The sequence below is a fragment of the Myzus persicae genome, unplaced genomic scaffold, assembly GCF_001856785.1.
Source record: "Myzus persicae strain clone G006 unplaced genomic scaffold, MPER_G0061.0, whole genome shotgun sequence".
Lineage (NCBI taxonomy): Eukaryota > Metazoa > Arthropoda > Insecta > Hemiptera > Aphididae > Myzus > Myzus persicae.
Window position 1 is genome coordinate 272,045 of NW_019102192.1, and position 16,344 is coordinate 288,388.

Below are 16,344 nucleotides of genomic sequence, written 5' to 3' on the forward strand. Positions count from 1 at the left end.
CGCAGAGTGAATTGGAAAACACTATGCGTACAGCTTTACTATAATGCCGCGCGAAGAGAATGATAGAAGTTCAGAGTTGAAGGTAGAAAACCACATTTGAAATATTATAACAATGGTTCGAAACGTGTCGAACGGATGTCTATGGCTTCTAATAGCAAAGGGGTAGAATAAGATATTAAAATTTTACACAGCGTGCTCCTTCAATAGAAGAACTTTTTCGAAACTTTAATCTTTGTCACTTTTTTGAGGAGATAATGTGAATAAATAAAAAACTTTTCATCGTAAAATAGTCTCCACCAAATCATAATAATTTTAAGAACATGATTTTTTTTCTATTCATCATTTTAATTAGTTCATTAAACATGCCGAAAAGTAAATTTAAAAATGTTAAATTAGAAAAAACGGATACATTTTTCAAGTAGGTATTATAAAATACAGCACAAGAAGAAAAAATTGTAGGTTAACTGATAAGATAAAAATCTTTGTCATTTACACCTATAAACGACTAAACTCATTTTTTTTTATACATATCTACAGTAAACTAAAATGTAATTATTAATTTTTACGTGAAGGGTTAAAGTAAAAGAAACAATATTATGTAACTACTTAACTTTTAAATATGGTATCATATAAAATAAAAAGTAAAACAAAATATCTCTAAATAGGTACTAAGTACACCTGAAAGTGTTGACTCAAAGCAAATAATCACTTAGGTAATAATACAACTATCTCGATCTACTAGGTCCCATGTCCCATACCACTATTTGGTCCACCAGAAACTAAAACAAAAAAAAATATAGAAGAGAATTACTAAAATCAAAAATAAAATTGAATTTCAGTATGCTATAGAAATTAAAAACTATCAATTATGTCAAAATTAATTGATTATTTTGTCAACTCCTCTATACTTTTTTATTACATAAAAAATTCCGAATATTCAGAACTGACGGTATTTTTAAATAATGTCATTTGAGAGTTAAAATATTAAGGATAAGCGGGGAAAAATTGAATTTGCTTGCTCATTATTTTCGAGGGAAATAAAACATAATTTACTAAAGGCAAAAGAGGTGGCGAGTTTCTAAAGAATTCCTAACTCGTGAAATATGAGTGGTGGAACCGTCAAGTTATTAAAACAAGTATAGTATGAGGAATGAAGCTCATTAATCATTATTATAAAAGAGTCGAAAAAACAAAAGACAGTCAGAATACCATTTGTATAGGCAAAAAAAAAGAATCTACTATTAATTTTAATCACATTATATTGTTCTTGGAAGTACAGAATTTTGTTATGACTAAGTCATCTTGCTCTGACCAACTACCATTTGCCAACAACTCTAAAATGTCTCACAAAATAATATAATCTCCAACATCCTACTTACACTATTTAAATGTTCAGGCATACTAACGAAGAATTGTGATTTTATTCTAAAAAAAATCACTGACTATATTATGAACAATTAATACAATTATACATTTTAATTGCCCAAAAAAAAAAAAAAAAATAGATTAATGAAAAGAAAATGAATGACAAATTGCCTACAATATCGTATAATATACAAAATATGATAGTAAATAATGAGTAAATAAAGCCAGTATAATATAGTAAAATATTAAAATTATCATTATAGTTGGCTTAATAATGTGTATTTTACACTTGTTCATTGTGATTTATTAATTTATTACTATATAATATGGTAAAATTAAAAATATATTTAACTTTAATATTAATGTATAGTACTATTAATACCTATTATAGAATGTGAAAACACTAAACTATGTTTATACGTCTAACAGAATAATCCACCGGTACTGTAAATATTTAGGATATTTATCTTTTTTTAACAAACTATTTGGGTTTCATAAACCCTCTTTGTAATAAACTCACATTACATATACTGGTAAAATTCCAGAGACATAATAAGTATTATTTATAAAATATTTGAATTTAAAATATTCATAGCAAAAATAATATTAACATATATCCAATAACGGAACTAAATGTCACAAATGCTTCTGTTTATTTATATTAGCATTTAAGATATTTGTTTGTAAAATATGTATTTAAAATTATTTTGAATGTCTTACAAAAAACTCAGGTAATGTATAGAATATTAGAATAATTAGATATTTGTAACTTAAAGTTTTTCAATAATTGACAAATGATAATTTAAATTCTTAAACAATAGTTACAATAAACATAATATAAATTTTAAACAAAAAAATAACAATGCATACTAGAAGAAATTGAGTGTAACAACTGGTCCATAAATACGAGTAAATAGGAAAATTATGACACCAACAGTTAAGATTTATATACCATTTATTTTTATGTTTGTAGAAACAAATACACTAAAAATATTATTTTGATTTTTCAAAACAATACTTTTGGTGCTTATCAGTCATCATATATTACATTGGAGTAAAACAAGAAATTTACAGAAACATCTAATATTTTTTTTATTAAAGTACTAAGATATATGACATTGCATGTACATTATCTGAGTGTTTTTTCAGCTTATTATTTTTTAAGAATGGCGATAATACTATTTTTAAACTTTAAAATACATATTATTGCTACAATTTAATAATATAATACGTCTAAACTATGTTAAAAATGTACTAAAAAAGTAATAAAAATGAAATTACTTTTTAATTATCCAACAGCAACTCCAAGTATAAAATTATAATGATATATGTGTCTAATATTAGATGTTGTATTGGGACAAAATATCCTGTACTAAAATATCTGGGGATAAAATAACTATTGTATAAGACAAAATATCCAATTAAAAATTGTAATAACCTGTTAAAAAAGTGAACATTGATAAAAAAATAATATCATTTTTTGTACATTGTACATTTTTAAATCACGCTTTAAAAACATTTAATAATAATAATTAAAAAAATTCCGTAGTAAATGTAGTAAGTTAGTTTATTATTTTTACAATTTTTCTATAACATATTAACTTATCATACCTACGATCATATTAAGAAAAAATATTTTATGTAATTGTTTAATGTTTTTTTTTTATAATTAATTTTATTAAATTTACACTGACAACTTAAGATAAAATTATTATTTTACGTAACTTTGTATGCGACATATTATTATTATAATTATAGGATTACATTTTTTTTTAAATGTGATTTAAAAATGAATAATGTACCTACCTAATTCAAAAATAATGTAATATTTATTGATAATCTCTTTTTAAACAAGTTATTTGAATATTTTGTCCTATACATAAGTTATTTATTTAAGTTGATAAAAGAAAAAAAAGGTTCATACTAAATATTATTCAAATTTTTCTTCAGTTTTGGAGGTATTTTCTCAGTTGCGTGTATTTTCATAAATCAAATAAATAATATACAATTTTGAACATCAAATGGACATTCCATGAACTAAGTCTCTTGAGTATTTGTTACATTATAAATTAGATGTGAGACGATTCAAACTTTTGCATGAATTAAATATTGATACACTTTATTCGATGTAATCTAATACTTTCCTAACCTAATCAATTTATAAAACGTTCATAGATAATAATACATTTTTTTTAATATAAATAAAAATAAATTAAATTACTGAAATCTAGATATTATTGTTATGTATAATATATTAACGTATTATATATATGATATACGTTATAAACAAAGGCATTAAGATTAAAATGTACATGTGGCATTCTAGTTCAACTATGACTGGTGTCACAGTTATGAAAATGTTGTATACACTATACACCTGAAGGGAAAATTAAAAGGGAATCAACGCTGTAGAACTCGTTTTTATGGTTGTGGTTCTTAAATATTCCCAAAAAATATTATTACCTACCCGGTACCTTTGTTTTCTGAAAATAATATATAATTAACATCTACTGTTTTAAAAAAGTTAAAGCAAATATTCCAAAATACTAATGCAACAATCATTAACATCAATACTGTTAATTCTAGTTTAGTTGAATACGACAACATCTTAATTAGACGATTTTTATCTTAAATGATATAAATACCAGTTAACAAAATATTTGAACCTCCCACTGTAAAAATTAAAGTAGGTAACTTAAGTTCTAAAAATTTATCATAAATTAGATTAGTTTCTATTTTTAAGAAACTACGAAATTATTTGCTTTTATACTACTTCATGAATACCAAATAGAAGACGCAATTTATTGTTATTTCCCAGTGAACAGGACATTTTACTACTAAGTAGGATGAACCTGTTTAATCTATTAACATTTATAATATAACATACAAAGTGTTACAGAATATATAATTAGATAATGACAAGAAAATACTAACTGAAATATTTGTTAACCCAAGAAAAATTCTAAAATACGATTCGAAATATTTGATACTAAAACTAACTCGTTCATACAAGGAGTACAAAACAAGTGACTAAAATAAAACTGATAAATATTTTTCAAAATTGAGCTTTAAAATAAGAATACAGCCACTGACAGGATTTCACAATGACTTTTTAAACAAATATTTCAACCATTTATTTGACCACATTAAATATCTGTTGTAATCTGTTTTTCGTTATCCAGGCGGATGTACACCTTAGCCGATTTGCTCATGAACTTTGTACACTTAAAACAAAATACACCTAACATCGTACTTTATATTTATTAATATTTTCTAGGGCAAAGTTGGAAGTACAATTGCTAATTATATATTATATATTTTATATTACAACGAAATAAGTACTTATGGCTGAAATAATAGGTGAATTCAGTTTAACCGAATAGGTACATGATATTAGTTCGAAAACGAAATGTTTCACATTGAAGGCTACCATAAAATTATTTAAGAGAATGACTATAAATAATATTATTCTGTTTCACGAATCCTGAACAGTTGCCTATAATCCATTGTAGCTGGGTCTTCTTGAATACGCAACTACATGTACATCTAGGGATTGTTTATGGGTACCTGAAATATTTGAATTTCGGTCACAGTAATAATTCTACGGATCCAACAGAATTTCTAGTACTTAAAGCGATTCAACATACTCAATCCGATAATACAAGTATGTTGAAAGCGATCAGAAATGGCAATCGGTCGGTAAATAAAATAAATATTGAACATTATAAAGGTCACTTTTTGGTGTCGTACAGAATGAAAAAAAAAGTCGAAATAAATCGAGTTACAGGAAATCAGCAGCTATAGAGAAAAATATTTTCTTTAGCAGAAAACGTTACAGATTGTTTCAAAAAAAAAATTCTCTTCACAAGAAATGTATTTTTATTATAGGAAATTATTATTGTCGGCAACTTTTAGAAAGTTTGTCACAAAACTTTGTATTTCCTTCCCTAAAAGATCCTTGCGTTTAAACTGATAAACCATACATGCCTTGTAGCAAACTTTACAAGACCCTTTTCCAATTCAATCTATGTGTAAATTAACTTAAGGTCTTTTAATTTAATAATAAAATTGCTTGTTTTATACGAATATATCATGTATAAATATGAAACCTTACTCTATTTTTTTTTTTTAAATAAAGTTAAGGACAAAATAGGGCGATAAAAAGAAGAACTTGAAGAAAAAAGAGTGAAATGCAGTTAATTTGCGACACTTACCTCCAAACAATATCAAACAGTTTAAAACGGCTGAGCATTTATTAGTGAGAAAATAACAGATAATTTGTGTTTTGATAATCTGATTTTAAAATTATTATTTCTTTAAGGCATCAATTGCCCGGTTATTGCCTGGTTGTTAACGTGGGGAGAGATACGGTTGCAACACGTGCATATAGGGCGCGGATTCGTAACTAATATCAAAGGTGGTCACCCATCCGAAACGTAACGACGCAGGACGCTGCTTGACCTTAGAACACGCTAGTGCCTGCAGCAAACCACTGTGCCACACTAGGTCTCGATTTTATAATTTATATAAAAGTAATTATCATTATTATTTATGTAAAATTAGCTTTACTAAAAAAAAAATTCTAAGGCCATACAATAACAATTTAATACATAATGTGTAAGACAACCACAGAGAAAAAACTTAAATTATTGCAAGATTTTTGAAACATTATAATATGGTGGAAACTCCACTTTAATCATTAACAGATAAAACAAATTTGTATTTTATAAGGTAAATCATTTTTCTTTTCTTTTACCCTAAAAAAAAACTTTTCTTACAATCATTAAAAGCATTTCATTTAAATCCCTTTTACTATATTTATCTTTAAATCTTATCTACAAATAATTTTAAAAGGTGAAAAAGACAAAATCCATTAACTTCAACCATTAATCTATAAAAAGTTTCAGAAATGTCAAACTATTCAAACATATTAACGTTTACAGAAACTTTATTTTAACTACAATTTATTAAAATATTTCAATTTATTTATAATTTAAATACAATGTTTATTCAATAGTGCAATATTTAAATCGTGTACTGTGTGTAATCTAATCAAACAACACCTCATGCCTTGATAATAGTGTAATACTGGTATCAATTATTGATGAAAGCATAAAATTTAAATGTTTGGTTTAAAATGTATGATTTGGGAGAGTATATCAGGTTTTCTCATATCTAGATATGTCCGGACCAATAACTGATTTTGAGTCAGTACTTAAGAAATTATTCTATGATATGAGATATACGGAATATGAACTGCAATGACAGGGAAAAGTTCGATAAATAATTTTAGACAGCTTAAATCTCGTGAACATAGAACAAAATAATTTCAAAATTCACAAAACTATACAAAAAGCATTAGCTTCGTGAACTTTGGATAAAAATAATACGTGTAAAATAAATTTAGGTATAACCGAAGCCTAAGGGATAACCATTATTTATCTAAATATCTTAAAAATTATTTGAGTATAATATGAATAATGTGTGATATAAACTCAGTAAATTCGATAATACTTTTTTAATAAATAAGAAGGATTTGGAATAAACGCACATAAAAGAAAAATTCTCAATTTACATATTACACAGTTTAAAACTAAACAAGTATATGAAACAACTTTTGATGACGGTTAAATTTATAATTTTTATACGGGTTTCAACAGAAGTTTGAGAGAAGTTCACAATTATAATATTTGCTCCAACACAAATTAAAGCTTCACAACTATGAAACAGTATGTTTAAAGAAAAAAGAAATTAAATAAACTATGAAAATTCCAAAATTTGGGTTCTTTTATAAATAAACATGTATAAATATATTTATTAATTATCTATTATTATGAAGAATTATTAAGTATTTCAATAATTACATTACAAAAGAAAAGCTTCGACTGACGCCCTTATTGAAAGGCACATTTCATTTAATTAACCGTAATCCGTTGCATTTTGCAGGCGACTTTTTCTTATAAAAGACATAAAAACGACTGACACCGACAGTCTTTGGTAATTAAAACATATTATGACCATTTAATTAATTTTATTTAGATAACTGCTATTTTTTAATTCTCTAGATAATTGAACTATTATTTATAAAAGAAATGTTTGTCTAAGTTTTTTGGCCATATAACAAACGGAAAAAAAACTTAAATTACATCAGCCAACAGCAAAACAGTAGGTATAAGTCAACAAATTCGATTTTTCTTTTATTGAAACACATTTTATTCATGGTAAAATTCAAAGCATATAATTTAGGAAAAAATAAATTATTCTATTGTAATGATTTATTCAAACACAATCACAATTACAACAGTAATTATTTAAAATATAATTACTAAATGATTTATTATAAAATTAAGTAAATTATACATTCAAAACTTAGGTTAGAAATATTAAATTTAAAAAAAAGAGATAAGTGGGTAACGCTATGCTATACATTGGGTGTCTAGAGATCACTATATTGGAAGTGTACGATTTCAATTAAATAATCATTGTATACGAAAAACGATTCTGAGCGAAGAAGATCTGTCAGAATATAATATTACAAGAACATTTTATGATATAAAAGTAATTTATATTACGATTAGCCTATAAGCTGTATGAAATATAATAACGTACTCTAAAAGTTACAGCAAAATAACTGAAGTCGTTATTCTATGTTTTAGTATGTTATTTCGTCCAAATTTTAACTTAAAATGTCTATAAAACATAACTGTGATTAATGATTATATATTATTCAGATTTTTCGGTAACAGCAATATGAACTACTTATGAGAATCCTTGATTTAATTTTATAATTCTTACCTATAAAAATTAAACATATTAGATTCTGAGCACTGATTTTACAATGTGTGTTTTTTATCTTTATTTCTTTGTATGTGTACGCGATAAGTAGTCGAAATAATGCTTCGATTTTCAATTTTCAGTATATTTTCTGATGGGAAAATATATTTATTTGGTGCGGTTCGGGAATTCTAAAATTTAAGATTCTAATTTCTAATTTTCCAAAAACCAAAAAAAAACAAAAAAAGGAAAGGAAATTTTAAGCAAAATCGATTAAGACTTTTTGTGTAACTCTTAATAAAATGATCTTAAATACATGTAATTTTCACTGAGAGTTTAAGTAAGCATTTTCTATACACCATAACATTTTCAAAATATTTTGAACCATGTTGAAATATTTATAGGCAAATGGAATTTTCGATTATTGTTAGTTTTTTTTAAATAAATATCGATAAAAAAATTTTGCTGCGTCAAAAAACTTGAAAATGCAATACAAGGTTCCTCGCAAGTTATTGTTGTTAGCGGAAATTTAAAAAAAAAAGTTGAACGTTAATTTATAATAAATTTTCATCAGCGTCTGAATTTCAGATTTTGAAAAAAATAACGTGAAAATAACGAACATTTGCAAAAAACGTTCTGAGTTAGAAATGTTAAATTTTTTTAGCAAAAATGAATTTAAACTAATCTAGTACTAATACATAATAGTAAAATAAATAACTTTAATCACAATAATATCATCAAATATACTAAGTAAATTATAGGCTTTAAATCATTGAATTCAAATTTAACACCATCCATTACAGTGACTCACTTGTAAACTACTGAACATAAGAACGACATCCATTTACCCAACTTTTAAATTTTTAAACTACAAAATAATTTGAAAATATTGTCGACATTTGAACTATAAATACTTAAAAAAAAAATCGTACCTTTCGATCTTTAAACTGTTATCAACTGCTATTATAACAACGTATAAGGAATCTTGTGTAAAACAGTTTAGCTTTTGGAAAGAACAATATTACATGTTTATAAACATTTAAACTGTCTAAAAACTAGATAAAATATTTTTTTTAATTATATCATGTACAGAAATATAAAATAAACATTTGATGAAAACTGTACTACGGTTAATTGTTTTTGAATAACAAAAACATAAGAAAATACATATAAAAACAACATATGAAAATTTGTTAATTACGGATGAATATTCAACTACAAAACCATGTAAAAAATTAATTTGTCTTTCCGATAAACTTGTTAAAAGTTGAAAAACTTAAAGCAAGTTTCGTATAAGAATTTCAAATCTTATATAAACATAGAAAAAATTTTAAGTTATATTATTGGGGATTTACACTCAACTTTTTTTAGATTTCTAATAACAACCACTTATGAGGAACATTATATTACATTTTCAATTTCATGGACAAAGCAAATATTTTTTACCGACAATAATTTTAAAAAAACTATTAAAAGTCAAAATTGTCTTACATCTATAAATATTTCCAAAAGAAGAGCAATATTTCAAAAAAAATGATGAAGAGTAAGGATTGCTAAAATAAACATTCAGTGAAAATTCCAAGTAGATACGATTGTTTTTTTTAGTTAAAATAAAAACCAAATCGATTTTTTCAAAAAATGGTTTTGCGTAAAAATCTAAGTTTTTTCTTAATTTTTTTGGTTGCTGTCTTGAGGCTTTTGAAATCTATTAGGAATTTACTTTTGACCCCTCGAACTACCAACAATATTCACTTCCTACCAAAAGCATGCTTTTAAAGAAAATCGAAGTATTTCTATTGTCCCAAAAAGGTGATGACAGACACACAAGAACACACATCATTGTAAAATCAAAATATTTATTGCTCTGCTCAGAGTCTAAAATTATAATTCTTAGACAAAAAAATGAAAATCATTCGATAAAATACATAAATATTATAGAATATCATGAGTTTTTAAAAAATAACTAAGTTAACAATTTTTTTTCTTTTCGTAAATGGGATACTGTGAATTCACGTATAATTTTATATAAGTACTTAAATAAGAGTCAATCAGTAATTGGAAATGATTTTTTTTTTTAACAATCAAGTGATGGATTTGATTGTATTTTTTAGTATAGCAATTGTTTTAATATAGAAGAGTATATAGAAGAGTATAGTTTCTTAATAAAAAAAAAAAAGTAAAACAATAATTTGAAAACTATATAGTTTGCATAATGAATTCAATTATCCTTAATTATGATATAAGAATAATTTAATACTACAATTAAAATGTACACATTTTTTTATATGTATAATACGCATATTAAACTAGTAAGCAAACTTAAATAAAGAAATAATTTGAATACCACAAAACTATTATTATAGTAATATAAAAATTGTTTTATCCTTGGAAAAAATATTAACTCACAGATAAATTCCATTATACTTTTATTTATAAGAAACTATATTGTTATAAAGAGAATTATTGCTAAGATAAATGACATTTAACTTGCTGAAAAAGCAAAATAAAATAAAACGCAGACTAAAGAAACAATTCAATTTTGAAAATAGACTTATTATATATTACTTCTAGAATAGACCAACAGGGTAAAATGATAATAATCCCTAGATAGATATATAATATTGTACCGACCGTTGACGCATAAAATACAAGGATTACAAATCAGCAAACAAAAAAGTTTACATGTTTAAACAACATTGGTAAAATAAGTTTTAGTGAACGAGATGAACACAAATTTAAAGGAACTTACTACTAGCCAGTCTGCCGTAACATGCACACAATTACAACAATAACGATGAACAATTACATCGAAACGTGAATTATTTTTACTTTTCATAATTTGCCAAAAAATGATCAATGAACTGTAAAAAATTGAATTAATAGCCTCGTAATTGTAACAATTTTTTAACAAAACTAACGAAAAAAATATGCAAACTAAAAATAAATTGGATAAATTAGTACATAGTAATAAATAGGCACAATCGGTGTTGTACGAATATTTACTTTATCCTTTTGAAATAGCCATTATTTATTAGTATTTTAAATATAAAGGTGTACTTACAACACCCACCCACACACACACACACACACACACACGCACACACACGCACACACGCGCACGCACACACACACACACACACTGATTACATGTTTAATTGCCTCACTGTATCTCACAGTCTATACAGAAACGGATCTGGTTGAAACATATTATTACACACAATTTGAAAGCCATCACTATCACCATTCTAAAACAATTTTAGATAAATTATAAATTATAGGTTGATTGATTGATTTTTATTTTTATTTTAACTTGTACGCATTATGTATAATTCTGAACACAGATATGATTTATAGAATCATAGTAGGAATAATATGATTTAAAAAACACGTAAATAATGAATTCATAATAATTTAAAATAAAATGTCAATGTTTTCAATATTATGTTTATTTACAATACCTTACGAATAATATTATACTCCCAGATTTCAATCTACTAATGCACATCAAGTATTTTTTGAAACAATTTTATTCTCTCAATGTTATCAATCCTAACATAGAATATTTACTTACAATTACAATTGTTTGTTATAGTTTTGAAATTTTCTCATAAAGTTAAATGAGAATTTCGGAAATACGAATAACTTAAATTATCTGTCTACACTCAAACCCATCTGTCTCCACTGTTCAATCAATAAAATCATTATATGAAACTTTTAGACCATTTTGAATCTGAGTTCCAATACCTCAAAAAGTGTTTTGGCTGTCTGGCAACAAAACAAAAAATAACATCATTTTATTAAAAAAGTATATTCTTTAAATTTGTTTGATGTCTTAGCATTTTTAATTAAATAAATAATAAATGTAAATACTAATATTTATAAATAAAATGGCTTTATGGAGACTTTTAACAGTTTTAAAGTTTATAGCACAAAAAATATATTAGATTAATGTGTATTTATTTCTTTATTTGCACTCTAGATGGTATATAATATAGTATAATAAATTAATAATATTGATCACTTACGAAACAAAGTTAAATAAAAAAATAAATAAAATTACAGCAATATTTATGATGAAGGCTTAAAATGAATCATAATTACCTAGTAAATTAATTATAGTATTGTTTTAATTGAAAAAGCATAGTAAATGAAACCAACATTATTTACAGTGATAAATAATAATTATTATTATAATTATAGGCCATTAACATATGGTTGATCGAAAGAAGCTAGTAACTGTAATTTGACGTAAGGAGGGATCTTATTATAACAGACTATTGGAATGCAAGTGAACGGACATGACTTTAAAAAAAAATGATCTAAAGTATCTCTGTGAATTGTATTATTACCTAATAAAACGATGGATCCAACAAACGTCAATTACTGGACAGCAGTGTGCAAGGCTATCAATTTTAAATTCATATGCAATTTTATTAAGATCAGTGTCAATAGTTTGGAGGATTTAAATGCTCGCAAATGTAAAAACCCCATCTAATACTTTCAGTACTATTTTTTGAGTCAGCTCGGTACAAAGATCAAATATTAGAATCCTATTCTAGTATATACTGAACGTAGATGAAAAACAAGACACATTGGGTTAGAAAATTCCCGAAAGTTACGTTTCACGAAGCCAAATATGTGTTAAGCTCTATTATGTATTCTTCAAATAATAAGTCTGACGAAAGAATAACTGTCAGATCTCTGATCTAAGGGACATTGGCTAAACTTATACCAGCAATGTTGTAAGAAAAATATTAATATTTAATACGACTTATTATCTACGATTATAATGGGGAAGATTATAGGAATATTTTTCAAAATAAAGTAATTTAAGTATTTAATACATAATGTTTTCGCACAAATAGAAAATGTACCTAATTATGTACCTAACTTATTATAAGTATATAAATAATAGTTAGTACTTAACCCTTCATGTTTTCATCGACAAACATCTCTTGGAAAGATATCGTAAATTAAACTTATATGACATAACACAATTATTTCTTTCTCTAGGAAATACTTATCTCGGAGTATCTTTAATTCCAAGCATAGAATTAGATACCCTGCACAGACAACAAAGATAAAAACATTTTTTACTTACTATTTAAGAAACCTAACCTACAATTATCCTGTGTACCTCTAATTGTACATAATAACCAACACAAAAAATATAATATCTGACATTGTTGCTGTTTTAATACAGCTCAATCAAATAATATTATGAACTATTACCTATAATACAATTATCATTTAAGGGAAATCTATTATTTGAATTCTAAATATAAACTTAAAATAAAAAAATAAAAAGTTTCTATATCTTCAACACAGTGGTATCAACTATAGTCACGGTTCCAAGAAATAACAAAAAATATATCGGCATAAAAGTTTCTGAATAGTAGACCTCTGACAAGACTTTAAATTCAATAGTTCAAAATCCTTCAATTATTTCGTAAACAAACATAGATAGATACCAATATGTTTGTTATTTAATGTATATTATAAGTTATAATAGTTTTAGATAATTAACAAGCTTAAAAACACAAGTGTTGCGTCGGTATTTAAAGAGGTTTACTTATAAAATGTCACTTGAATATCAACGATAATACATTTTCGCGATGAACATTCAGAATTTCGTCAGGAGTATATTTAAATGTTTAAACACAACAACATACTGGGGGTGTAAACTTCAGAATTATTTGGAAAATTTAACAAAAAATGTAAAGTCACGCTCAAAATGCAAACATTTTCCAATGCGTGAAATCTTTTGCTCTAGGATAGCGATTGAAATTATCCATCAAGTGTATGACAACATTTAGTAACAATTCATGCAAACAATATAATATGACCATTCGCAATAGAATATATCCGAATATATCCTTTTCCGTAATGTTAAAAACACGCTAATTATCACAAACAATTTCATAATCTGAAGTGCTATCTAATTAAACTTAACATTTAATATTTGTTATATTGGAATTCAAATAATCATAATAAAACTATTAATTCTAATTTCTAAGACATTTGTTCAAACTAATAAAGCAAATAAATAATTGATTCATTAAACCTACTTTTTAAACAAAAAACAATTATTTTGGTTAAACAAGCGACTCACAATAGTTATGAACCATTATAGTTTATACAGGCAGTTTGAATAAAAAAATTATTTGTGACTATTTTAATAAAAATGAACGAACTAGAATTTTATTACTCGAGAAAAGTTTTTACGAATATATTTGTAAGTTTAAAAGATTAACAATGTAATAAACCTTAAAAATAGTCTTTTTTATTATTTTTTTATAATATAATGAAACACTTTTTTTTTTAAATACAAAAAATAAACTTGTTCAAAATAAATTATGATCTAAAAATAGTTTGAATATTAGACTAGACATAAAATATATACGTGGTTAAGAATGTATAATTCTTAAGTGATGGGGTATTACAGGTGTTTACTGTTTACATTATACTAGCTACTTTCAAAATTTCAAATAGTAAATACAGGGCATTTTACTTTATACCAATAACATTATAGTTTCAAAATGATGTTGAATAAAAATAATTTTTTATAATACATATGTTTAAATTATTAAGTTCAAAAAATGAGTTGTAACATACAAATGAATATAACATACAAAATTTCCGATCATGATGCATACTACAATTATTCAGTTCTCAAGAACAAAAATTGACTTTCATTAAAAGTACAACTATTCGAAAACAAGGACCATCATTTAGTGGGATTCTCACGATTAACTTCCTTCAAGGAATTCTATATGACTATACATTTGAGGACATTCCACAGTTAAATATGAACCGAAAATACCAGAGACAAGTAAACCATTTACTGTTTCGTGCGAAGTATTACACTCGCAATGTACGTATGTAGCAACATTGCCTATACAAAACGCCGTGTAATAATATTATTTATGTCATTCACATTTATATACTAATTAATAATATTTTTATTTTTATTATTTCAGCTATAATGTATTTGAAAATTTAAAGTTTATTTGAAAAGTATGATTCGGACGACTGTTTGTACTTAAGTATCCCTCAACTAAAAAAATACAGCTCTCCATGTAAATAAAACGACAGAAAAAGCAATTTCGAAACATTCAAATAATAAAGTTAAAAAAGCACCTAAGTAAACATCGTGTCGGACTCCTTCGCACGCATAAATTCCGATACTTGAGTACACTGCTGATCGACGAGAAAAAGCGTAGTGTATTCGACGGTTGAGACGGAGAGATACGAAGTACTCAAGATAAAAGGCTATTAAGTGAGAAGTCAAGAAAGAGAAGAAAACACGACAGCAGTGAAGGTGGCAGCGGCAAGATGGAAATAATAATAGTGAAAAAACCCGGGCATATACATATTATATGTGTATCATGCGTGAGTAAATATTATTGTTTATGGATAAAAATAGAAAAACACGTAATTCTAAATATACATCGGTGTATATTAATGAATAGGAATAATAACCAAAAAGGTTGTTACAAATATTGTACCGGTATATACACTGTGTAATAGACGCAACGGACGAAAAACCACCAAGTATAACGAACAAATGACGACCACGACAAAACACGATCACGACGACGAAGACAATACGTAACTTTCACGACGGCGACAACCAACCCAGACCGATCCGGTAGCGCGTTTAAACGTCGACTACCGACGGTTGTAAAAAAGAGAGAAGCACGCTCCGGCGGTGGTGGCTGCGACCAGCCTCCCTGGCGGACAGGGGTAAAATTGTCCTCCAGAATACCATTAACAGTGCTGCCATCTTTAAATGATAGCTAGTTCTTTTCCTAGTTCCACAGCCACCTCACGGCGCGATCACCACCATCCACGAGCCCGGCTATCTCTATACCACCACCATCGGTTTTCGAGTCGCAATCGTTTACCCGAATATGTCAACTCCTTCATCGACATTCCTCCCTCTAAACTGTACAATAAAACTACCATCGCCAACTATTCACACTTTTCACGCCAACCTATATTATACTTTCAAATATTACCTCCATATGAATTTGTATTTATTTTCCTGTAACGAAACTAAATACTCGTTAAAAAATAAAGTGAAGGATTTAAAAATGTAAGTTTATTACGCACTTAACATCATAATTTCGTTAAAGTAACTCATATGTACCATGTACGATAATAACATATAACATAGTTGATTTTATAAAACACATTATAAAA

The 16,344-nt window shown here is 26.0% G+C and overlaps 1 protein-coding gene across 5 annotated transcripts in view; it reads right to left on the minus strand.

Moving 5' to 3' along the window:
* The window catches only part of LOC111031502 (neurobeachin), a 228,408-nt gene extending 212,593 nt beyond the window's left edge, over nt 1-15,815 (minus strand). For 3 of the 5 annotated variants that reach the window (XM_022311477.1, XM_022311480.1, XM_022311479.1), the window contains exon 1: nt 15,280-15,814. The gene's annotated coding sequence lies outside the window, so the exon portion shown is untranslated. Of the gene's footprint in view, nt 1-15,279 lie in introns of all 5 variants that reach the window. The other 2 variants (XM_022311476.1, XM_022311478.1) reach the window with 1 other exon arrangement.
* Nucleotides 15,816-16,344: the final 529 nt, after the last annotated feature.